The sequence below is a fragment of the Ochlerotatus camptorhynchus genome, unplaced genomic scaffold (assembly GCF_037179485.1).
Source record: "Ochlerotatus camptorhynchus isolate MF236.1 unplaced genomic scaffold, CSIRO-AGI_Acam_v1.1 ptg000767l, whole genome shotgun sequence".
Lineage (NCBI taxonomy): Eukaryota > Metazoa > Arthropoda > Insecta > Diptera > Culicidae > Ochlerotatus > Ochlerotatus camptorhynchus.
In genome coordinates this window covers 2,779,587-2,806,046 of record NW_027041234.1, presented here as the reverse complement: position 1 = coordinate 2,806,046, position 26,460 = coordinate 2,779,587, and the positions used below count along the sequence as shown (strand labels likewise).

General features: G+C 40.2%; 1 long non-coding RNA gene across 1 annotated transcript in view; it reads left to right on the top strand.

The window, feature by feature from the left end:
- The first annotated feature begins 10,663 nt into the window (after positions 1-10,663).
- The window catches only part of LOC135714949 (uncharacterized), a 344,260-nt gene continuing 328,463 nt past the window's right edge, over positions 10,664-26,460 (top strand). Inside the window, exon 1 of the long non-coding RNA XR_010518914.1 lies at positions 10,664-10,750. This is a non-coding gene — a long non-coding RNA (uncharacterized LOC135714949). The remainder of the gene's footprint in view (positions 10,751-26,460) is intronic.

The window sequence follows — 26,460 nt, the reverse complement described above, 5'->3', positions numbered from 1 at the left end:
ACCATTCTGACGTATTTTGTATATGTGACGAAGAGCGGGTTTGATTCCCCCTCCAGCCGGTGGAAATTTTTTCAATTTCCCTACTGGTCTTCTGAGTGTTGTGTGTTGTCCGTAGTCTAGTGTTATGTGTTCAGTCTGTTCAACTCTGGTGACAGATGTGGCCATGAACGATTTGGTCGAGGCTATTTTTCTCACAGAGGGTGCTATTCCATTCGTCTGATTTCCCTCTCACAGACATCAGAATAGAGTATCTGGCACTGAAAAAGTTGTTGGCACCCTTATTTATGCACTTAGATTAACATCCGAAGTCCCTCCTTTTTTTGCATACTCGACACAAAAGATACTTTCTTAGCCCCGCCGGCCTAGAAACGGCAGGATATCCTATTATGGCGGGGCTTAGAATGTATGTTTTGTGCCGAGTATGCACAAAAGGAGGGACTTTGGATGTTAATCTAAGTGCATAAATAAGAGTGTCAACAGCTTTTTCAGTGCCAGATACTCTATTCTGAAGTCTGTGAGAGGGAAATCACAAATCGTGAGTCATCAAAATAAATAGAATAATGAGAAATTGAGCTCATGAGAAAGAAATTATTGTGGGACAGATATACTGATATTTAAACTGATTTCCACGCTAGATTTCGATACCGATAAAAGTTCCTCAGAATACCGGTTTTTGTAGATTTTACACTGATTTATACCGATGTTTTTTTCGAATATTTTTTTCTTAAATAGCAATTTTTACAAAGTGTTAGACGGTTTTGTCAAAAGTAGCAGCTCGTTCTCTTTAAATGACCCTGTGCAAACAGGACCAACAGTCCGGCCTTCAATGTTCGTCATCGTCGTCAACTGTCCTAAAATGAGATGTGGGGAAAATGTTTCCTTAAGCATTAGTTCTTCAGAGCGATCGAACTCTACAGCAAGTTGCTTGACGCAAAAGTGAACCAAAAGCACTAAAAAACTGTAGCCGGAACATATCTACGACACGTCTTCTACTCCGTATCTCATTACCAAAGTTCTAAATCAGCTTGCGAACGATGAAGGATATGATTTTTAACTTACTGTTCCAATGTTTAAGGACTGCTATGTTGACGATGCAGTCGACTGTAACGAACCACTAGTCAAAACCTGCTCACAGCTGATTGAACAAGTGGACCGCATAGCATCCCAATATTCTGAAACACATTCTAGGTGACCTCAAGGAGGATGAACCATTACTAGAATTTGATCGCTCGGCTCGTCATCCATCCAAACATTGAACTTTTGAGCTTTCCAAAGAACGACGATTTTGAGATTAGATTCAAAGTTCCTGATCTTCCACCACATCTACAGGTCACTAAAAGCATTGTTCTCACTTTGGGTCTTATCGGTTCATCGTTCGGTCAGCGGTTATGACAGGAGCAACTGAATTTGGACGATGAACTTCCGGAGGTTCTACAATCTTGGTGGCTGTCCCTTAAAGATTCGGTCCCTTTCATCCGAGATCTTTGAATTCCATGATGGTTATTTGGATAAAGTATAGTTAGCTACGACCTACACGACCAAGCACGATACTTTTCCAAAATTTTGGCTGTGTGTGCATTAACTGTTCATGTTCAGCACCGTACTCACCAGTTTGGGCCATTGGCTCTTGTCACAAAAATTCTGGCGATACTCCCAATATGAGTAAAATTCTAAAAAATTAGGGGTGATCTGCGAACTTCACGATATTTTTGTAAACTTGAGATAATTTCTGCAAACACATGTAAGTTTCTATGAACACAGGAAAGTTTTACGAACTTCAATGAAGATCTCTGAAAGTAATGCAAATTTTATGAACTTCAATAAAGCTGTGCGATCTCCAAAATTTTTTACAAACTCCAGAGAAACAGAGAGGTTTTACAAACTTCAAGGAATTTCTACAAACTTCAAGAAGGTCTACAAACTTCAAGAAGGTCTATAAACTTCAAGAAGGTCTATAAAATTCAAGGAAGTTCTGCAAACTTCAAGGAAGTTCTGAAAACTTCAAGGAAGTTCTGCAAACTTCAAGGAAGTTCTGCAAACTTCAAGGAAGTTCTGCAAACTTCAAGGAAGTTCTGCAAACTTCAAGGAAGCTCTGCAAACTTCAAGGAAGTTCTGCAAACTTCAAAGAAGTTCTACAAACTTCAAGGAAGTTCTGAAAACTTCAAGGAAATTCTGCAAACTTCAAGGAAGTTCTACAAACTTCAAGGAAGTTTTACAAACTTCAAGGAAGTTCTGCATTCTTCAAGAAAGCTCTGCAAAATTCAAGGAAGTTCTTCAAACTTCAAGGAAGTTCTACAAATTTCAAGGAAGTTCTGCAAACTTCAAGGAAGATCTACAAACTTCAAGGAAGTTCTACAAACTTCAAGGAAGTTCTGCAAACTTCAAGGAAGTTCTACAAACTTCAAAGAAGTTCTACAAACTTCAAGGAAGTTCTACAAACTTCAAGGAAGTTCTACAAACTTCAAGGAAGTTCTACAAACTTCAAGGAAGTTCTACAAACATCAAGAAAGTTCTACAAACTTCAAGGAAGTTCTACAAACTTCAAGGAAGTACTACAAACTTCAAGGAAGTTCTACAAACTTCAAGGAAGTTCTACAAACTTCAAGGAAGTTCTACAAACTTCAAGGAAGTTCTACAAACTTCAAGGAAGTTCTACAAACTTCAAGGAAGTTCTACAAACTTCAAGGAAGTTCTACAAACTTCAAGGAAGTTCTACAAACTTCAAGGAAGTTCTACAAACTTCAAGGAAGTTCTACAAACTTCAAGGAAGTTCTACAAACTTCAACGAAATTCTACCAACTTTAACGAAGTTCTACAATCTTCAAGGAAGTTCTACAAACTTCAACGAAGTTATACAAACTGCAAGGGAGTTTTGCAAACTTCAAGGAAGTTCTGCAAACTTCAAGGAAGTTCTGCAAACTTCAAGGAAGTTCGGCAAACTTCAAGGAAGTTCTGCAAACTTCAAGGAAGTTCGGCAAACTTCAAGGAAGTTCTGCAAACTTCAAGGAAGTTCTGCAAACTTCAAGGAAGTTCTGCAAACTTCAAGGAAGTTCTGCAAACTTCAAGGAAGTTCTGCAAACTTCAAGGAAGTTCGGCAAACTTCAAGGAAGTTCTGCAAACTTCAAGGAAGTTCTGCAAACTTCAAGGAAGTTCTGCAAACTTCAAGGAAGTTCTGCAAACTTCAAGGAAGTTCTGCAAACTTCAAGGAAGTTCTGCAAACTTCAAGGAAGTTCTGCAAACTTCAAGGAAGTTCTACAAACTTCAAGGAAGATCTGCAAATTTCAAGGAAGTTCTGCAAACTTCAAGGAAGTTCTGCAAACTTCAAGGAAGTTCTACAAACTTCAAGGAAGTTCTACAAACTTCAAGGAAGATCTGCAAATTTCAAGGAAGTTCTGCAAACTTCAAGGAAGTTCTGCAAACTTCAAGGAAGTTTTGTAAACTTCAAGGAAGTTCTGCAAACTTCAAGGAAGTTCTACAAACTTCAACGAAGTTCTACAAACTGCAAGGGAGTTTTGCAAACTTCAAAGAAGTTCTGCAAACTTCAAGGAAGTTCTGCAAACTTCAAGGAAGTTCTGCAAACTTCAAGGAAGTTCTGCAAACTTCAAGGAAGTTCTGCAAACTTCAAGGAAGTTCTGCAAACTTCAAGGAAGTTTTGCAAACTTCAAGGAAGTTCTACAAACTTCAAGGAAGTTCTGCAAACTTCAAGGAAGATCTGCAAATTTCAAGGAAGTTCTGCAAACTTCAAGGTAGTTCTACAAACTTCAAGGAAGTTCTACAAACTTCAAGGAAGTTTACAAACTCCAAGGAAGTTCTACAAACTTCAAGGAAGTTCTGCAAACTTCAAGGAAGTTCTGCAAACTTCAAGGAAGTTCTACAAACTTCAACGAAGTTCTACAAACTTCAACGTAGTTCTACAAGCTTCAACGAAGTTCTACAAACTTCAACGAAGTTCTACAAACTTCAAGGAAGTTCTACAAACTTCAACGAAGTTCTACAAACTGCAAGGGAGTTTTGCAAACTTCAAGAAAGTTCTGCAAACTTCAAGGAAGTTCTGCAAACTTCAAGGAAGTTCTACAAACTTCAAGGAAGTTCTACAAACTTCAAGGAAGTTCTACAAACTTCAAGGAAGTTCTACAAACTTCAAGGATGTTTTTTTTTAACTTTAGGGAAATTATTTTTACTTTCTAGACGCATTTAAAACTTCAGATCGAAGGCCTTCTCCTTAGGCTCACTCTCTCGCTGTTCAGCGTGACGATCGGTCGTGTGTAAAAACGGTAGTGTTTTCTCTCGTCTCCGTAAGTGATATACCGAGCGATCAATCGTGAATTGTGGTGGAAAAACTTCGGGACTTGTGGGGAGTCGCCCCAACGTGGAACTTATCCATTTTCTCCAGGCCGGTAGGTGACCAATCTACTAATAAGTAGTGTAAATAATAAAGGGTAGCGCATAGAAGCGCACATTATCGGCAGCCATTGCTGTTGAAAGGTCCACGCGGATTGACATTTAAAACTTGCTTGCAAGATTGAATACAAGTTTAATGCGCTTCCAAATCGACGGTCGTTGCTGGTAGTTAATTGATTATCATTGCCGGTATTTAAAAATATTGCAAATTTTCGAAACGCGTTCGGCTCTCTCGTCGCGAGTGAAAGTGTTCTCTGGAAGGTGCGCGTAGAAGGTATCTTTTTTCGAGTTTAGCGTTTTTCGTATCAACTTTCTCACTCGGTCTAGTGGTGGTTCAAGTAGGATAATACCCCTCCTCCCAGCGGGATGCTGGGTGGGGGCTTTCCTCTCCTCCTCCCCCCTTATCCGGGCGATGGGACATCGAAATGGATTGACGGTTCATACACTAGAGCTAGGGCTCCTAGTTTCATGGACAAAGAAGGTAACTTTGGTGAGTTGGTCATACTGAAGGCAGGGCGAGTATCCGGTAAATTACCAGAGAATCCCTTCATCCTTCGCAAATCAGTGGAAAACCACATCGCCGGAATGATTGATGGAGCTTTCCCGGAAGCGCGTGGTCTTAAATACGCTCTGAAGGTACGGAATAAGGAGCAGATAGACAAGCTTCTGCTCTTAAACAAGCTCGTGGATGGAACGCAGATCAAGATAACGAAGCACACTGGACTTAACTCTGTTCGATGTGTAATCAATTGCCGTGAGATGGAGAATATGACTGACGCAGAAAGCCTCGAATTCCTCGCTGACCAAAAGGTCACATATGTACGCCGGATCACGCGCAAAATTGAGGGCAATGTTTTGAATACAGGGACGATGATTCTCACTGTAGATGGAACCACAAGGCTGGATCACGTCAACATCGGGTACCAGAGGTGCAGAACTAGGCCGTACTACCCGTCGCCGATGCTCTGCTACCGATGCTACAACTTTGGTCATACAAAAGCACGCTGTCATCAAACATGCGGGAACTGTGGACAACAACACACCATCATTCAAGGCGAACGTTGCCCAGAAGCAGCATACTGCCCAAGATACAAAAGCGGCGACCACGGAGCTTCCAGTCGGAAATGCCTTGTCTACACCTACGAAGATGCCATCCAGCATATCCGGGTAGATAAAGGTCTCACGTACCCAGCAGCAAAAAGATTGTTCGACGCATCAACTGGAAAGACATCCTTCGCCAACGTCACGTCAGCGAGCAAAGACAAAATCATTGAGGACCTGTCTTCGAAGGTGGAACAATTATCGAAAAACTACAGCTTGCTTTCAGACCAGTTCAAGAAGCAGATTTTGGAGAAGGATAGAGAAATTTCGAAACTCAAGAGCACCCAAAGAACTGACGGAGTGGGTAACAACAACTCAGAGTTCCACGAACTCCGGAAGATGATCGTTGACCTAAAAGCGGAAGTTCAGCAGAAGGATGAGCACACAAACTATCTGCAAGCGGGCAATAAGTTTCGCCCAGAAGACAGTTGGCCCTGACGAGGGAGTTTTCCTCCTCACCCAGGCAAAACTACTCTTTTCTGCAACTGCCAATCTGGAGCTCCCCCCAGTGTCCAGGGTCCACTGGTGCGAAGCCAGGGGTTGGAGCCTGCCCAGACCCGTAATTGACTTGGCAATTAAGAAGAAGTTTGGGGCAGGATCCAACTCCCCCGCACTAGTGAAATCGGTAGCAGAACTTCAACGAACCGTATACAACGGTCATACAATCCGATATTCCGACGGCTCCGCAGCTCGTGGGCGTGTCGGTATAGGAATTACAGACTCTCAAATGTCTGTATGCCACCCGGTAGCCGGTGACCAGTACTCCGTCTTTTCGGCAGAGACTGCCGCTGCTTTAATCGCTGCCACTACACCATCCAGCAGACGAATCGCGGTTTTCACGGATTCCGCCAGTGTAGTCGAGGCCCTCGCATCGGATATTTCCAAGCATCCCTGGATCTAGGGTATTCAGAAATATGCACCCAACAAAACCGCTTTTATTTGGATTCCTGGACACTGTGGTATCTGTGGGAATATAGAGGCTCACTTGGTGGCTTCCGGAAGAGAAGTTCCTTTGTACATCCGGGAGGTCCCAGCCAAGGATTTGAAACACTGGGTTTCAAAGGTGATCTGGGAATCCTGGTCAGCCGATTGGCTTCGCTCAAGGGATACTTTCATCCGAAAGATCAAGCACGACACACATAGATGGGAGGACCCACGAGACCACCGTACCCAGATCGTGATGTCTCGCCTAAGAACGGGGCATACCAACATTTCCCATAACTTTACTGGGAACGGCCCTTTCCGCAGGATGTGTGACATCTGCCATGTCCCGCACACGGTAGAGCACATTATATGCCACTGCCCACAATATGAGGGGCCCCGAAAATTATATGACATACCGGGAACTATCAGAGATGCCCTTAGTGAGGAACCGACAAGAACCGCGGCATTACTCGGTTTTCTCCGAAAAGCCGGACTACTGGAAAGCATCTAGCATTTGTATATTGCACCCGATCAGATTCTGCACAAACCCACAAAGACCAACCTTAGCTTCTCACCTGAAAATAAACATGAACGACCGACAATATCTGACCCACATTCTATTTCTCTTATGGATAACGCCAACGGATGATTTATACGATAACAACAACCGGACGACAGTCATGACAGAAACTACGACAGAAACAATTCTGATAAAACTAAAATCATGATTATAGGAAGGGCTCCCTTCTGGGGCTCCCACCTTCTTAACTCTGCTATTTGGGGGCTCCCTTATGGGGCCTCCAACCTAAACTCTGTAACTAGGGGAACTCCCTTCTGGAGTCCCATCCCATTACAAACTTTGTAATTAGGGGGGCTCCCTTCCGAAGGCGCCATCTACGTACGAGACGAACCAGCCCAAGGCTGAAAGTCTCGTTAATAAAGAAAACTAAACTAAACTCTTTAGGCTTTAGGAAAAGTATTGCAAACTTTAGAGAAATATTGCGATCGAGCTTCAGGAAAATTCTGCGAGCTTCAGGAACTTTTGGCAAATTGTATGAACGTTTTGCGAGCATGAGGAATTTGAAGAGAGTTTCGTGAACCCTGGCATAGTAATACGAACCTAAATGTAGCTCTGCAAACACAATGAAAGATCTACAAAAATCAGGAAAACTCTTCCAACACCAGGAATGGTCTGCAAACTTTAAGCACCTTCTGCGAACCGCAGGGAAAATCTAATAACATCAGGAAAGTATTGTGAACTTCAGAAATTTTTTTACCAAGCTCAGAGACGTTCTGATGCTATTTCAGAAAAACTGGTATGATAGTGAGAATTTATTGCAAAATTTATATCTCTTTTCATCGTGAAAATTAAAGAGAAAGGGGGGGGGGGGGGGCTCGGAGGTATATAGAAAAAAAAATTAGAGTTTACCACCTACAAATAATATCCTAAGTACTGTTCTATGACAGTATGGTTTCGGGTTTGATTGGCTCAGTCAGTAGGAAATTTGAGCAAGTTTAGTAAAACGCTTGTTTTTTAAAGGCCCTTTATTTATAACAATGCGATTTGTAAAAGAAAAATAAACCAAATAAGCCTAAAATTTGCTCATTTGCTGTTGAATCATCGATCTTCTAACGCTTTAAATTTCACAAGAACCCATTAGAGAATTGTCGATCGACAGGATATGCTTGAACTTTAGGACGAAGCACACCGATTGAGAATGACAATTCCCTAAAATACAACGTCCGAGTTACATTGTGATATTTACAGAAGTCCAAGATTTTCTGAATCTTCAAAATGCAGATTTCAAGTCTCAGCTCATCGACTTTGATGAGGAAATTTACGACGCAGGTCATCGTCATTTGACCGGCCTGGATAAAACGTTTGCTACATGGTCAGAGAACCAATATTTTTTGGTTACATTGACTTTACTCTAGAGTTGTCATGATGCTCTCATCCTGCATTTTTTTTTTGACGTAGGACTAGGTCTGTGATTTCTATATGGGGGTGCACTTTGTGAAAACCGAAAATGTAACGAAATTATGAAAGATTTTGAACGTTAATAACTCAGCTGCCCCTGGATCAACTTCAATAGCTTTATCACCAATCGATCATAAATATTTCTACGCATCTGTGAAATTTAAGACTTTATCATTTTTCAAAATGTCTCTATTTAAAATTGATTAAATTTGCAACTGTTGCTATGAAAATTAAAATTATCACAAATTGCCTGCGATTTCCCTAACACAGATTTCAAAGTTGAATTCCATCCGGTATCACCAAACGGTGTTCATTCAATCACCACGTGGTGAGTGTTGATGTTACCCAGTACACAACGAAAGGCTCCCCGCAAGCAGCTAGCTATCAAGGCTGCCCTCAACCGCTGATTGGATTCAGTCTGGTCGTCGGCATCAGCAGCAGCAGCAGTGCTTTCGGCGCGTGGCGTTGAACATTGTTCTTCAGTACACAACGAAAGGCTGCCTGCAAGTAGCGAGCTGCAGCCCACATGAGCATCCATAGAAGGAGGAAAAAGCCGCACCGCTATTGATCGGAATCAGTAGCTCTTCGTGAGTCGCTGGGGGCCATCTATGCCAAGCGCGTCATACTGAAGAGTATAAACAGAGAGAAACCCGCTCAAATTCCTATTCGTACACAAAACACAAGCGACTACTGCAGTTAACAAATAACATTTATTATATAGGATCACGTAGTTCTATGTCACCATTGTGTACAACCCCATAGGGCTGTCCTTTGTAGCTTTTTTTCAGATTTCATACTTCAATCGGTTATTCCAATACTTTCAACCGTCGATGCCATACTGTCAGGACATTTTTACTACTACTAACGGTTAGAGAGTGACACCTTTAGTAACGGCTCTCGTCACTTTGAACAATAACAAACGGGATCTCAGCTCTCGCATCAATCGCTCTCGCTCTCTCAATTTCCACCTCACCCACCAGAAACCAGAGAATCCAGAGAGATATTCGCCAATAGCTCCTCGCCACCCATTCCACCGGACGCCCTCACCCACATGGTTTTCGCAAATCCCTTGTAGTGTTTTTGTTATTTTCCCAAACACGATCCGTCCTATCCTCCGTATTTTCGGCTACAAGCGCGCCTTCGGAATTCCTCTTTTCCAACAACAACAACAACAGCAACATCGACGACGACGACGACAGACGTTTGTAGTACTCGATCCGGTGCCGCCTGGAAGTAGGCCACCTCAGTTGCTCTCGAACGGTGTTCCGAGATAACCGTGTTTTTCTACGATCTGCGGTTCGTGTGCTTGGTCGAGAACCTATCTGAGGCCCAATTTTTGCTACACCCCTGCGAAAGGGTCACACACGCGTTTTTTTTTTCGATTTTAGGCTGTCATTCAGAGAAGATTTCAGGGGCGCGAGAGTGTGATTTGCAGTCAGCTGGTGACGTGAAACCCCGTGTGGATATTTGCGGTCATCCCCCGGGCGGTGGTGGTGGTGATAATCGATTCTCCCTCTGTGTCGAGTGAAGACGGAATGCGAATGTGATTTCGGCGAGCCCTGCCAAATGGAAGTGGGAGTGTGCGTTTTTTTTCCGCTCGTTGTTGTCGGTCGCTTTTGGGTGGATGAAAATTGATTAATAATAGTGGAAAAAGCTTTTAATTTTGGCTGTTTTTCCTAGCCCAGACGACGGGTGTACGTGCGAGTGAAATCGGAAAATGTGAAAAGCTGAAAAATTGCGGTCATTTAGTGGTGGGTTGTTTTTGCCCGGTATGGGGAGTATCAGCACATAGAAAATATTTGTTTGCGGTGTCGGTTGGAGGAAATGTTGCAACATTAGCTCAATTTCGAACGTGATCGGTGTGCTTGAAGAGCGAGAGTGAGATACACGAAAGCGTCGAAGGCAAGCGAACTCAAGTGGGTGGAAAACCGCCCACCACCCCGGCGAGTTGAAGGCACGTCAGGAAATAATGTAGTGAAGTGAAGTAGAAACTTGTCCACAAAAATGTGTATGACAACTAAATCGATTCTGCTAATCTGCCGTGCAAAGTTTGCTAACCTAGAAAAGTTCTACGTACCGGTTGTCCGTTTGCGACAGTGATGTGGTGAATCCTGCATGAGTGAAGAAGAAAATTCTAGTGGAAATTGACAGTGCTTGCGGCGGGAGAAAAGTGCGTGAGTGTGAATTCGGCAGGCCATCACTGGAGGCAACGCAAATTTTAGCTGACAGTTTGAATATCCTAACCATCCAACCGTCAACGAGAGACGTCCTGGGATTATCAACGAGGACCACCCGCAGCAACACGCCGGAAAATTCACCACACTAACCAAGTCGGTTCGGCAAAAAGTGAGTCCCACTTCCCTTTTCTTTCGGAGGGTTTGCTTTGTGCTTTGTACTTGGTTAGACATTCTGGTTCAACAGCCCGGATCCCCTTCCTGCTGCGAGTCCACTCTTTTGGCCAGAGCACAGCAGACATACACAGCGTGAAGAAGAGAAGGTCGAATCCGCTGCGGAAATTACTACCATCTCTGCTTTGCTGTCGTCTGCTTCCGATATCATTTCCATCCGCTCGGGCGCTGCCATCCGCCATCCCCCCTCCGAACGATGATGTTCCGGCATGGAAACTGACCCCACTTACTTGGGTTTCGTTTGAACGGTGCGGGTGGCTTGGCGGCAACCGGAGTGTGAGAGTGAGCGCGTGAATATGATGGTTTGCTTCTTAAAAGTGTTTTGGATAGTATCCAAAAAGCTTCGGCTATTCTTGGAGGTTTTTTCAGCTTTTGGGACGATGGTGGATCAGTGCATTTGAGCATTACTGTTACGTGTTGACCTAATTCAGATAGGGAGAATACAAAAATTTATTACCATTCTGTTCATAATGCTTGCTTTTTCTGCCGCCATTTACGTCTGATAATAAGTTAATTTGGTCAAATAGGATCCCGAGCGGTACAAAATAACTTATGCATAACAAGTTCTGTTCCTGATACCAATATTTAGTGTCGATCAGCCTGACGTAAAAGGTAAAATATGATGTCGTGAAAATCTCGAAAGGACTGATGTGCCATCACATAAATTGCAGAATTAATTTTAATGGGGCGATTTGTTCATAATATTTTTTGGGTAAAATTTTCACGATTTTCTATTCATCGTGTATTATGATGTACAAAGCAGTGATGCCCGAGATTATGCCAACATTCCAGTTTAAACTGGATTCTTTGGAATTCACCCAGTTTTTTAGAAATCACCCAGTTTTATCCAGTTTTCCAATATTAATAATAGCAAAATATTTTAAAGTATGATTACCAGTACAGAATGATTAAGATGCATACACTTAAACTTTTATATTAGAATTGATATTTGCAAAATGTGTGGCGATGCTACGATCAAGCTCGCTTCACGGCAACGGGGCGGGCGTGCTGTGTCAGGATCGACACGCATTTTGCAGGTTTGTTATTTTGACAGTTAACATAACTTTATGTCAAAATTAGCCTTACTGATGCTGAGAACTTGTAACAAATCGGTTATCTGACCACAACGTAGATTTTTCGATGGAAGAACTGATGTGGGCTCTTGATCGTAGAGAAGGCTGCTCAACTGGTGCTGACAAAATAAGCTACCTTCTGCTGCAACGGATACCATTCTCTGCCAAAACTGCCCTGTTAGAGCTCCTAAATAGGGTTTGGGACAATGGCACGTTTCCGAAGCAGTGGAAGCTAGGTACAGTAATACCCATACCAAAGCCTGATGCGGACCGTAGCAAAACAGATGGCTACAGACCGATAACTCTTCTAAGCTGTTTGAAAGAATCGTGAACCACCGCCTGATCACTGAACTGGAAGCTACAAAAAAATTGGATCCATGCCAACACGCATTCCGTACTGGAAAAGGTGTCGACACTCATCTAGCCAAGCTAGAATCTCTCATCAGTCTCGGTAACGATGAACACGTGGAAATAGTCGAAAGCCTACGACACGACATGGAGATCCGGCATTCTTCGCACCCTAGCAGATTGGAAAATATCTGGACGAATGATGAACATTATATCTAGCTTCCTGTCTGATAGGTACTTCCAAGTGGCTGCTAACGGAACCACTTCAAGCCTCAGAAAAGCGGAAAATGGGGTTCCGCAAGGATCCATACTGTCCGTGACCTTGTTTCTAGTGACCATGCAACCAATTTTCAATAAAAAGCCACCTGATGTCGATATTCTGCTGTATGCCGACGATGTCATTCTTATAGTGAAGGGAAAAAATCACGGAATATTTCGTAAATCGCTGAGGAAAGGTGTCAACGGCGCTACGGATTGGGCTTTCAGCGTTGGTTTTTCTAGCGCCCCAACCAAATCCAAGCTATTACAAGCCTGTCTCCTACAGCATCGAAAACGAGGTCTGAACTCTTTCAAAAGAAGTTGCAGCAGAAAGATTCATATCCTGCAAATCCTAGGGCACCGGTTGAAGAGAAGCAGTCCAACGACCCTGCTAAAGGTTGGCTCAGCGTTGGTTGTGTCCAAACTGTTCTTTGGCTTAGGACTCACTAGCATTAACTTTGAAGATACGGTACGAATCCTTGGACCCACATATAACGATGTAGTGCGCCAAGCATCTGGTGCGTTTACAACCAGCCCAATCATCTCCATCATGGTTGAGGCCGGATGTCTTCCCTTCCGACTAGCACTCACACAACGTCTTTCGCAATTAGCAGTACGACTCGTTGAAAAAACCCAAGTACGATCGACTATCCGGTTGTAAAACGAGCTAAAGAACTTCTGCAAGAATCTGCCGGATTCTCCCTTCCCAAGGTAAGCAGCATTCTAAGGGTCACTGATAGACATTGGCACACACCAACTCCACAAATCGACAATCATCTGAGAAGCACTATCAGAGCGGGAACAAACAAGGAAATCGTAAAACCATAAACAGCAAAACACAATCGTACTGACGGATTCTGCAAGTTGTCTCGATGCCCTACGGAGTGGTCGATCTAAACATCCATGGATCCAATGTGTCGAAAAATCCGTAGAAGGCCGAAACGTCTCATTCAGTTGGATTCCAGGGCACTCCGGCATTACCGGAAACGAAGAAGCAGACAACCTTGCTAAACAAGGATGAAATGAAGCTGAACTCGGATTCAAATAGGACATACTCGACTCACCCACTCGCATGTCTCGCCTCCGTGGGACCGCAGGAAGGGCAACAGACGCCTCTGGAGGCACTCGGTGCGGTAAATTTCGCTGTTGATGGTACCCATTGTGATGTACGGTTTACTCAGTTTACCGCATTGGCATATGGCCTGCCAGAGCAAGTATTTTTTGGCGAATTTGTCCACTTTCTTCTTCCTTATGTTGGAATATCAAACCGTGATTTGGCAACGTAGAACTCCAGACTCGGTATCTGCTTTGCGTCTGCCTTGATGTAGGTTTCGTCATTCATAACCACACACATCGGTTTCGTTAAACACTCTCGATACAGCTTCCTTGCGCGGGATTTGGCCGCCGTGTTTTGTTGATCAATATTAATAGTGTATCTCCGTCAATATTAATAGTGTATCTCTGTCTGAAGTAGGCCACCTCAGTTGCTTTCGAAAGGCGTTCCGAGATAACCGTGCTTTTCTACGATCTGCAGTTCGTGTGCTTGGTCGAGAACCTATCTGAGGTCCAATTGTTGCTACACCCGTGCGAAAGGGTCACACAAAAATTCGAAATTTGTACCTGTTCGTTATAATTTATTGAATCGTGGTCCTCTAAAATATTGCTTCTGCTATGGAAGAAACAAATTTCTTCCACGTTGTTCGTATCGCATCTGGTTGAAGTTAGTTGTGCAATCCACCGCAAAGTGTCCTGGATGATTACACGAAAGGCATACTTTCATATTCTTCCTAAGTGGTGCTGCGTTGAATCGTATCATCCGAAAGGCTTGAATTACTTCACTGACAGTTCTAAAATTCTGAATTCTTGCTTGGTTTCGAAATGCAATGCCTTCGACTAAATATTCAGCTAGCTCTTTTTCCGTCAAACTGAGTTTGTTTGAATCTATTCTAGGTCACGTTCGCTAGCTATGTCCGTAGTTGATACGCATTGACAGGAACGGTTAACATCCCGACCAGGAGGAAGTATCAGAAATAATACAAATTGTGTTACTGAGGTATAAAATTATCTGTAACATGGTCAAATATAACAAGAAATCTTCTACGTACTATCAAGAATATAACAACTATTGTTAGGGTTATATCATATTTTTAACACACCTTGTTACAAAATAACCCATTAGGGTAAAAACTAAAAGGCTATAAACTGGACTTTTTAACATGGTTTTTGGATAAAATATTCTTGGAGTGTTTTTTCTATTTTTAGATTGTTGTTAAAATATTTAAAAAATCATCTACTCCCGGGGGGACTCAACACAGCACCCCTCTCTCTCTTTCCTTTTAGCCTGCTTTACAAACACAAAAAGCGTCTATATAGCTGTCACAGGGATTCAAACCCAGACGTTTATCAATCTTGGCTAGTGGAAAATCTGGTGCCTTTACCATCTAGTCTAAATCTACTGTTGACGACGGAGTAGATGCAAGCTAACCTTTTGTGTATGCCAGGCAGAGTCTTCTTAGTTCGCTGGCGCCGGCAACTGAGTTAAAATAAATCGTGTGTTCCCAACACCTCTCACTCTCCGCACTCTTGCTGCACTGACGTAAATGGCTAAATATATTTGTAACAAAGTTTGTTATAATTCTCAAATATTGCCGTTTAAATTGCACTCGCTAATAAGAAATTTTATAATTTCTGATTATAAAGTAGCATAAGCATTAAACTTAGCTATATGAAAGTAATTAATTTAACTATATGTAACAAAACAAAAATAAGATGAAAGCGATTCATTGATTGCATATGCACTATTTGAATTCTAATACATTGTTAGTTGCACATTTTGTTTGGTTATGCGTTGAGATCTGTCTCTCCCACCATTGCAAATTAAAGATATATTCGAGGTTAGTTTTGATTGCTAATGTTCGACGGTTAGTGTTGCAATTTTCCATTGATCATTTTAATTTGTATATCATCAAAAACATATTGTTTTTCACAAATTGCAAAATATTTATTTGAAAAGGTGCACGCCAAAATTCAAAGAAAGCAACTGAACTGATAATTTATTTTTTTGGATTCCGTTAATGAGCGAATATATCATTGGTTCACACTATTATTGCGCAATCGTTCCTAGATAGTAAAAATCTAGGTAAACTTTTTGATAAAAAGCATCTTGCAGTGACAATTTCAATTTTATAATGCTAGTTGTGCATTCTTAATCACCAACGTAACTTTTTCAGGTATTACGGAATCAATATATAGTAGCCTAGTCGCTTTGGGCTAGGCAAGGTTGCAAAGACTCATTTCAGCTAAAACAATGTTTTTCTAAATTATGAAATAATTAGATGCCATGATCAAATTTTGAATTGGTAGGATACAAGAAGAGGTTGCAAAGAATGTGTTTGACATTTTAAACCTGTTTATTTCACTTCATGAGAGTCACAATCAGCGATTTTTCACAAACTCACTCACTCACTCACTCACTCACTCACTCACTCACTCACTCACTCACTCAGCGATCAGCAAATCGCTGATTGTGACTCATAGAAAGCAAAATTTACAGGTTTTATGTTTCCAACGCATACTTTGTAACCTCTTCTTGTAATTTACAAGTAAAACATGCCATCATACCATCTTTTGGTTTTATTATTCCGAAAAACATTATTTTAGCTGAAATGAGTCTTTGCAACCTTGGAGCTAGGTAGTTTGATTCGACTTGCGAAATGATGCCCCTGGATTTCCATCGAGTTAGGGAGAATCAAGTTAAGGAGAGATCGAGTGAAGGAGAGTTGAATGTAATAATTTATTTAATTCTTAGCATCCCAATCCGAATAGAATGCTGTAAAAAAGTAGGAAAAGCACCAACTTTGGCCTATGTTAGCTACTAATGCTAACAAACTTAGTTAAAATGTTGTTTTAAATTTTATTATAGCAAATTGTGTAACAATTTTATGTCAAATACCATGATGATTTTTTATTCCTCATTTCACCACAGAGCTCTTAAAACAAGATTAAATCAACGGTTATTATGTATAACAGAAGTTGATATAATCATGATATAATTTTGTTATAACGTTCTGGTCGGGATAGCTTGAAGACTTTCATATATTTCGTTGGAGCTTTCCAACATGAAACCTTCGTTAGAATACAACCAGTGTTGGGCTTTTCCTATCAGCTGCTTGATCAAAACAATCTTCAATACTTGATCATTCACATGGAGCGCTTGTTTCGTGTTGGAAAGGATTTTTTCCAAAATGGTCCACATCTTCTGGAAAATGACCAGAAAACGTTGGTAGCATCGAAGAAAGTTTATCTGGGTGGAGACCGTTGTTGGAAAAACTTGTCCATTGTGACGACTGGAAGTTCGGATAGTTTCATGCTTGAATTTCCTTCGGTAACGGACTGCTGATTCGAATAAACAGGAGTGCTTGAAACTGAACTGCAGGAATAGTTGGATCTTCCTGGACATACAATCTGGATCCTTCTAACTTGAGTATCGTTAGCAACGGGTTGTATTTCTTGTCTGTTACTTCTTGAAGCTACTTCTGTTTGAAAAAGATTTCCATCCCCTAGAATGGATTCTTCTTGTCTCATACTGCTTTGCTGGTTTCCATCCCCTAGAACGGATTTCGGTTGTCTCGTACTGCTTCGCTCCAGCTCTTTGGAAGTGTTTTGACTCCGCAATAGACTTGTATACCACTTCTGAAGTTTTAGGAGCCGGCACCGGTGGTGTAGTGGTAACCCTAGTAGCACCCTTGTTATAAATTGGTCTTGAAAACTTATATACGACTTATTTCAGTTATAAACAAGTTGCTGAAACTTTTTGGGACCGAATTGTGCTACTTGAGAAGCGTGACTGCTTTCTCACCCCAATGGGTATGAAGTAACATAACAAAAAACCCTTTGAATGTAACAACTCAAGGCGGAAGTAGCCGTCAACAATGCTGATGATGGTACAGCACGCAGCAACCACACAGCAAAAAATTAATTTTGATATCACATCAAAATGGATGCACTACAATCGTGTCAAAAATATGGTGTAATATTACTTTCCAAAAAGGACAAAATTATCATTAATACAGTTCATGAACTGACATTACGCTGCTTTTACTGCATTTGTTTATTTTTGTGGCCATAAAAATTACAAGAGATTTTCGACATGATTGAAGTGCATCCTCTTGGATGTAATATTAAAATTTATTTTTTGCTGTGCAATCTACTGCTTTCTCTTTGAGATGACCACGTTGGTCATGACGAGAGGAGCAACACAATAGTTGGGTAAAGAAGAATTATATTATAACACACCATCGACTGGAAATGCTCTCGCAACGTGGGGCTTTAGGTAGTGATGAAACGTCGCTAGAACTATTCCATAGCCGCAGACAGTAATGAGCAAAGGCGGGCGCACACTTTTTGCCTGTAGATTTGAAGACATACTTCAAATCTCCGCGTACATCGTTGGGGTTAGGCAATGGTGTGCGTTTGACTTTGTACTGTCGCATTAATAGCCCTTCGCTCATTTTCAACTTCTATTCAATTTTCATACTGCCGTACTCTAATGGAACTATTCACCTACCCTCTTCTATAGATCATTCTCTAGCTAATAAATTATCACACTAAAGCTTCATGTTAGCATTTCCAACCTACTCCTTCTGAATTCACTATAAAATGTTCTTCTTATTAATAATTCTAGTAATTCCCTAAAAAATTCTACTGAAAAAAATTAAAGTTCTCTTCAGCCTGCACTTAGTATTGTCCACTTCTGCTACTCATAATTTCTTGGAACGCTCGTTTGTATTTTCTAAAAATTATCACCAATACTCCTCAGATTTGCATAGAAAACTTTCCTCCAAATTTTGAATTCAGAATTTTTAAAGTTTTCCTTAAAACTCCTAAGAAGAATTGTTGTTTCAGTATTATTTTTCTCAACCACGAAAAGTTCAAATTAAAGTGTGTGTGTGTGTGTGTGTGAGAGAGAGAGAGAGAGAGAGAGAGAGAGAGAGAGAGAGAGAGAGAGAGAGAGAGAGAGAGAGAGAGAGAGAGAGAGAGAGAGAGAGAGAGAGAGAGAGAGAGAGAGAGAGAGAGAGAGAGAGAGAGAGAGAGAGAGAGAGAGAGAGAGAGAGTGCGTGTGTGTGAGTGTGCGTGTGTGTGTGTGTGTGTGTGTGTGTGTGTGTGTGTGTGTGTGTGTGTGTGTGTGTGTGTGTGTGTGTGTGTGTGTGTGTGTGTGTGTGTGTGTGTGTGTGTGTGTGTGTGTGTGTGTGTGTGTGTCTGTGTGTGTGTCTGTGTGTGTGTGTGTGTGTGTGTGTGTGTGTGTGCGTGTTTATGTGCGTGCGTGTGTGTGTTTGCGTGTTAAATGGATCATTATTACGACAGAAGCACATTTGTTGGAGATTTGGTTTTGTGATCGAGGTTTTACAAAAAAATTCTGAGTCTTGAATACCTTGAAATTTCGCTTCTAAATATATACACAATTTTATAAATATGTTCTCAAGCATTTCAATATCCCACTAAGACGTCCGCATTTGCCAGGATTTTATTGGAGTATTATCTGCAGATCTTTGCAGAATTAATTTTAAATAAATTTGTAAAGTTTCATATTGCTAGAACTAAAATGTTTGAGTTTCACGCCAAGTTGCAAGACTAAACAAATATTACAAATACAATAATTTTTGCTCAACATATTACTATTGAATTTACTCTAGGATCCTCAGCACTTGTTTTAAAAAAATGAAATATCAAAGCTACACCGTTTAACGGTACCCTTACTTATAAGCTTAGATTGGTTTTGCAAGCCCCACCTTTAAAAAATGCGCTTCAATCATGCTAGGCAGTCACAACGACCGAAATGACAATCAAGCACCCATTATTCTAAACTGTACATTGAACAATTTGTTACCTATGATTATCTTAAACAAAAGAAAGTTAATTTCAATAAGTGTTTTTTTAGCACATACTATGATAGCAGAGCACTAGTTTGTATCGATATGCTCGATTTGTTTTTCATTTGTTTCTTAGAACCTATTGAAAAAGTACTCGAGAGTTGGAAATCCTTAACCAGATCCATTCATATTTTAATGGTACGCATGAGTAAGACAAGACTTAAGTAGATTTCAAATATTCAGTTATTACTAAGATATTATATATATTTCTTCAGTCCCTATGGATTCAACTCTAGGGTGCGGACCAAGATCGTTCTAAATATAAATCTTGGGGAATTATTGATAAGGATTCTACTGAAATTCCGAGATGAAATTCATCGATAATGGATCATGGATACCTTTGCAAAGAAACCCTGAGGATAATATCAAGGAAAAGAGTATTCTGAAAATAGTTCCAATGGTGTTTGAACATGATTCTCATGAAAAATCTGACCTAAAAATTTAAATAAATTTTAGGTTGGATATCCAGCTTAGCTGTGGAATATTGCATGGGACTTTTGAAAACTATACAGAGAAATTTAAGCTTTTTTTGCAAGCAATTATCAATTAGCAAAGAAAAAATTTATAATGAATTGTAGAGTGATTTACAAAAAAAAATGTGGAAAGGTTTAGATAGCTTTCATTTACACTCTTGCATTTTCCTGGAAGAAGAGTGTTTATGTTCACGTTCAGCATACGTGCAGCATATCTTTTCAAGGTTTAAACCATGGCTTAATAGTCATACCTATGAAGTGAACACCAGGGAAGCGTGATCTCCATGGCATGGCAGGGCCGATGAGTGACCTCTAAACGTTAACCTACGAACTTCAAATTTATAAATGTTTGTTTTCAAACCAAAACTAACATTTTAAAAGGTTGAATTTACAAATTGGTTGAATTTATGAAAATAATGGACGGCCTAACCAACAGCTTTACTTCCCTTCGGAAGAAAGAGAGGCAATCACGCTTACCACTACACCACCAGCGCCACTGATAAGTTATATGTTGGTATTATATTGATACCCATAAGTTTACAGGATTTCTTCAGTATTTTCTGAAGAATTTGCTTGAATCATCTTAGAATACCCTTAGAGTTCTACTTAGACCTCTTTCTGTTGGTTTTTTTTTAATTTGCTCCATAATACTCTTGAAAATCCTTTAGCCCAATCGGTAAGGGCGCAGTTACAAAGCAAGACCATGCTGGAGGTGGCAGGGTTAGATTCCCGGTCTGGTCTAGGATTTTTTTGGGCTAACAAATGTCTCGACTTCCCTGGCCATAGAGTATGATTGTACTTGCCACACAATAAATACTAATGCAAAAATGGTACATTCATCGAAAGCTTTCAATTGATAACTGTGGAAGAGCATCTGGAACACTAAGTTGAGAGCACGCAATAAGCTTACATGCGATTAGCAATAAGCTTGAAATGCTAAGAAGAAGATCATTTTCATAACACTCATTGAATTTAATCTGCAATGCTTTTAATATCTCCCAAAAATTCACTTGGAGTTCTCCTCAGCATTCAGTATTCTCCAGAAATTCATATGATTTTTTTCTAGGAATTCTTTTGTAGTTTTGCTCAGAACTCCCATAAATTCATTGAAATGCTCCTCACAATTACCTTGGAACTTTCCTTTGAATTCCTTAAAAAATACCACAGGAACATGATTGCAATTTCCTTAAGGTGCTCCTTGAAATTCGCACGGAATTTTCCTCGGAACACCCCTCAGTAAGAAATTCTTTGGAAGTATTCTCAGAATGTCCAATGTATTAATTTCAGAATGCCTTTTGAATTTTTCTCCTTCCCTTGCTCACTTTGAAAGTTTCCTAAGAATTCGCTTGCAGTGAAGTTACACATTTCATTAAACATTATTTGCCATTCAATTCAGAAGACTCCAGGATTCATTTTCCGAGTTTCTTTGAACCGGATTTATTTTCAGATTTTATTGTAATCCTCCGTTTAGCAAACTCTTGAAGTATTCTCTTAAAAACCGGATTCTTTTCATCCCTGAAACGTTGGAATTCTTCTTCTAATTTACTTGGAGTGTTTTGCTCACAGAAATTATCATTCAGTTTCACGAGCCTTGGGAATTATGCTAGGTTATGTGAACTAGCCATTGTGTGTGTATTACCTCTAACCTCCACTGGCCGGCAGTGTTATTATGGATGAACTCTCTCTACAATGTCGCATTTATGGTCATTGTAGACAGCTTTAGTCCGGGAGTTAGAAGGTGATAGCTCTATTGCAGATCCAGCAACCTATTTCAGAATGTCTGGAGAGTCACACCCATTCCGAGGCTACTTTCACTCACCGTTATCAAATGGATATTGGTTATGTATACACACTTCCAGGTTCGAAAATATTTTTTTTCAAACCTGGCATGTATTTAGTTTAATTTTAATATTTTTTTTAAATAATTGGAAAGCTCTCACTATATTCTGCTCTTCTGCCGTCGTTAATTGCTTCTTCAGGAATCCCTTGGACTTTTTCTCTAACGCTTCGTATTTCATTCCGTGCTTCACCGGCAATTTCCTTTCGTAGATCGTCCTTGGTTGGTTCTAATATGATTCCGCTTTTTTTTGGCCGGTTTCATGTCCACCATCAGTCATTGAATTGCCATGGGGATCTGGGACGAGGCTCACGTCCAAAGTCGCTGGTCCACCGAGTGTGCGAAAAGAGAATGAAACAAATACGAAAGGGATCAGTTTCAAGAAGTCCCCAACTAACCATACTCAAGCAAAGTAAAAATATACAAGCTATTTTGCGACTATATGGTTATTTATGGTACTCATATGGCCGTCAGAATGGTTTATTGGTTGCAAAGTGAAGTATTTCTGAAAGTGATGCGTTATATTTCTAAATGTTTTGATTTTATCCTAACGTTACCTCAATGTTATATTACAGACAAGTAGACACAACACATTGGCCATTTATCATTGTAAACCCTACCGCCATCTGTCGTATATAATTTGATGGGCAATACACTCAACAGATGGTTGTAGTGTGTAAACATCAAACACTAGGGAATTTATTATGTGGACCACAAGTGGCGGTACTACCAACTAAGAAACATTTAAATTGACCGTTAAAAACGATTTCGATTAACGTTTTAAGAGTGTTATGTCTGCTTGTCTGTGATCACCTGCGAAAGTACTTGTATTTTTCTCAGGCACTTTTAATCTAACTACAATTACTCTCTCATACTCGAATGTGCCACGACCAAATTGGCACAACGACGCCCTATACGCTCTCCGACCGAAGCGCAGGGTTACTTTATAAACTAGTCATTGTTCCCTAAATCTCACTAGTAAAGTTACAAAGGTCCTTAATCTTGATGTTTCTCAAATCTGTGATCTTGAATAATACCTAGAAAAAGCTTCTTGAAAATTTCTTCAAGTATCATTATTTTAATTTTTTTTAAGAAATGTACATGTTTCACAACTTCCAGAAGCCTTTAATTTTTTTTAATTTTTTTTTTGTTACTGAATATAAATTCGCTCAGGATGTATATAGTTCAGTAAGTGAAAGAAAGAATATTTGCATAATATTTTTTTTATTTAAAAAAGTTCTAATGGCCATTCGGCCTAGATACCATTTGGTGTTTAGCCTAATAATCCAGCATCCATCCTGAGCATTCAATATAACCTGTTTGATATATATCATGATAGATCCTGGCAAACCAGAAGCCTTTTCTGCTGTGGTCAATGGGTCCTGGGTACTCAATTTGATCACCAGTTATGATGCGGGGGAACGACACTTCAGGATTATTCAATTTTTACCCAAACTTCTCATAAAATTTTCAACGGGCACACAATTCTATTCTTTCTATTCCCAACTTAGCCCTTCTGCATGCACACAAATTATCAAGCAAGACGTGCAGTTTCTCACAGTTTTCAGGTCGGCTGCGAAGCTTTCTGCTATACTTACTAACAATTTTCAACGATCTCATTAAAATAGACGATGAACCACTCGTTGATAATCGGTCGCGGGGACAAACGCACATTCGCTTTCCGGACTCAACCGATTGAATCCGATGAAGGAGAACAATCAGGTGTCGGTATATAGTAGCATGGAAGGTGCCGAACTGCTGATCCTAGCCCCGAGAAAGTCCCTACGTCGAACAGGTGGAAAAGGAATTCATCCGGTCAGTTTTACTCGTGGCTGGGGCTGGTCAGGAGTTTGGAGAAGGTATCCACCCACTGGCTGATGAACTTTCTGTGCTTAAATATTGCGAATCAAATTCCCGTTCAAATACAGCTGGGAATCGCCACCACCCGTTCTCCTTACTTTACGGTTGACGTAGGACTACGTCTGTGATTTCTATATGGGGGTACACTTTGTGAAAAACGAAAATGGAACATGTAACAAAATTATGCAAGATTTTGAACGTTAATAACTCAGCTGCACCTAGACTAATTTCAATAATTTTATCACCAATCGATCAGAAATATTTCTACCCATATGTTAAATTCAAGACTTTATCATTTTTCAAAATTTCACTATTGAAAATTGCACAAATGTGCAACTGTTGCTATGATAAATAAAATTATCCCCGATTGCCTGTGAAAAGCGATTTCTCTAACACAGATTTCAAAGTTGAATTCCATTCGGTCTCACCAAACGGTGTTTATTCAATCACCGCGTGGTGAGTGGTGGTGTTCTCCAGTACACAACGAAAGGCTCCCCGCAAGCAGCTAGCTATCAAGGCTGACCTCAATGTGTGTGGTGGTGTCCGGTCGTTGGCATCAGCTGCAGCAGCAGCAGTGCATTCGGCGCGTGGCGTTGAATATTGTTCTCCAGTACACAATGAAAGCTGCAGCCCACATGAGCATCCATAAAATGAGGAAGAAGCCGCACCGCTATTGATCGGAATCAGTACCTCTTCGTGAGTCGCTGTGGGCCATTTATGCCAAGCGCGTCATACTAAAGAGGATAAACAGAGAGAACCCCGCTCAAATTCCTATCCCTAAACAAAACATAAGCTCCTGCTGGAGTTAACAAATAAGATTTATTATATAAGACCACGTAGTCCTACGTCACCATTGCGTACAACCCCATAGGGCTGTCTCTTGTAGTTTTTAAATCGTTTTAACGTAAGGACGCCTTGACTTAGGACAAAAAAGTTCATAAATAACAATTTTTTATTATGCGTAAATATAAATAAATTATTATTTTACTAACAAATGTGCAATTTTGTTATATTTTAAAAATCAATATATATTAAAAACATTATAGAATTGTTTTGAAGCAAGCTACCAGCATACACTTTTCATCAAATTTTAGGCTTTTTTTACAAAAAAATAATATGAAAATTGAAGGGGGCTGTTTTAAAAAAATCAACGTTTTATATTTTTTACTATGAATTTAAATAGTTTTTTTCTTGCAATTTATTTTTTTTCTCAAATAACATTTAATTACTACCAGCTTCTATTTAAGTGTAATTTTTATCAAATCAATCATTTGCATGTTATAATTTTTTGAAAAAAAAAAAATAACCATTTTAATGTATACGTATTTTTATAAAGTTACGCTGGAGAAAAGAATTTATGTATAAATGAAAAATACAACCATTGGTAGCATCAAACGTGTCAGTAATTTTTCATTCAAATCGAAAACACTCATGTCCTACTGGTTTGCATTTTGGGCTGAAATGCTCTAATATTTTACCGAAAGCGTAGTTATCATTTTATGGGCCACCCACAACCATTTTCATTGACGATTTGCAAAATTTGCACTTTTATTATGAAAAATCTACAGGTCGTATGTCCAGTTTAACGCTTCTGTCAAATTTGTTACACTCTACGATTGAGGGGTATCAAGGTGTCGTAAGTAAGTATATAAGGTATAGTAAGGTGTCGTATGTAACATTGAGCTATGTTATGATCGGTTGGCACACACATAATAGTTTTTTGATGAGAAAATGAAAGAGAGCGGGTCCAAATTTTGCCTTTAGGAAAAGTTAGCAGAGTAGTTTCTGGTAGCATTAAAATGTTTACGTTTATTACATACGACCAATTCGCCAAAAATGCATCATCTTCGCGTACAGACTCGTATCCATCCGAAATTTTTTAACACCCCTCACATTCATTACATCCCCTGATCCATTCCAATCTTTTTTTCTATCCCTGCTCTATTTCGTCAAGACGACACACTCAAAAAAATATCTTCAATTATTTTTTCCCCAGAAAATCCCAAGTAATGACTAAAGTGAAAAAATGCATCCAAATGAGTGTCGTTCCCCCTGTTATGATGTCTTTAAAGTTGCTTTGACTTTAATAAGAAAATCATGGAATTCAGAAGCTCTACATTTGACATATCGAGTTATAGAATCAAAATAACACTACATAGATCATCGACCAAAGGAGACATTGACTTGTAGAATAATTGGCGAATCTTTCGAGGGTTCCCTGTATAGGTTAGGTTAGGTTAGGGTTTCTATATTAGGAATGCTTTCAACCCGGAACTGGTTCGCCTGCGGGTTCCCTATGTAAGTGAAAGTGACATAATGTAGAACATATATTCTAAGACCTATGCAACACCACTCCAGAAATTCATGTCATCTTTCTCAGCCTACATTCAAGCAAACAACCAACTCATTTGAATAACGTACATATAAAAACCACTCAGGTTCATAAATCATTTCCATAATTATCTTTTTCCCGTGAACCTCCCCCATTCCGGTCCAACGTGCTTTCTAACTTTTTCCGAGCGTCGATAGCTCTGTTCACCTACTTTCTCCAAGCCCTTTCAATTTCAAACGGTGGGGTTTATTTTTATAACAAAATTGCAACAACCTTCTCTAACATGCAATCTGCAAACTCTTCTCCCTCACACCTGCCTCCATGCACACATCTATCGAAGCAAAACATGCCGATTGCATAAATATAAAATTACCTCTACATGAAGCTAAACCCACATAACAATAGACGGCTTGCATGCCGGGCTCATGAATCCACCTTCGTGACTCCACGCCACTTTCACCGGCTACCAGGTTATCACCAGCAGGCAGTTCTTGGAAGAGTGCATCCAGTTCAGTCGAGAACTTTTCGCAGCATCACC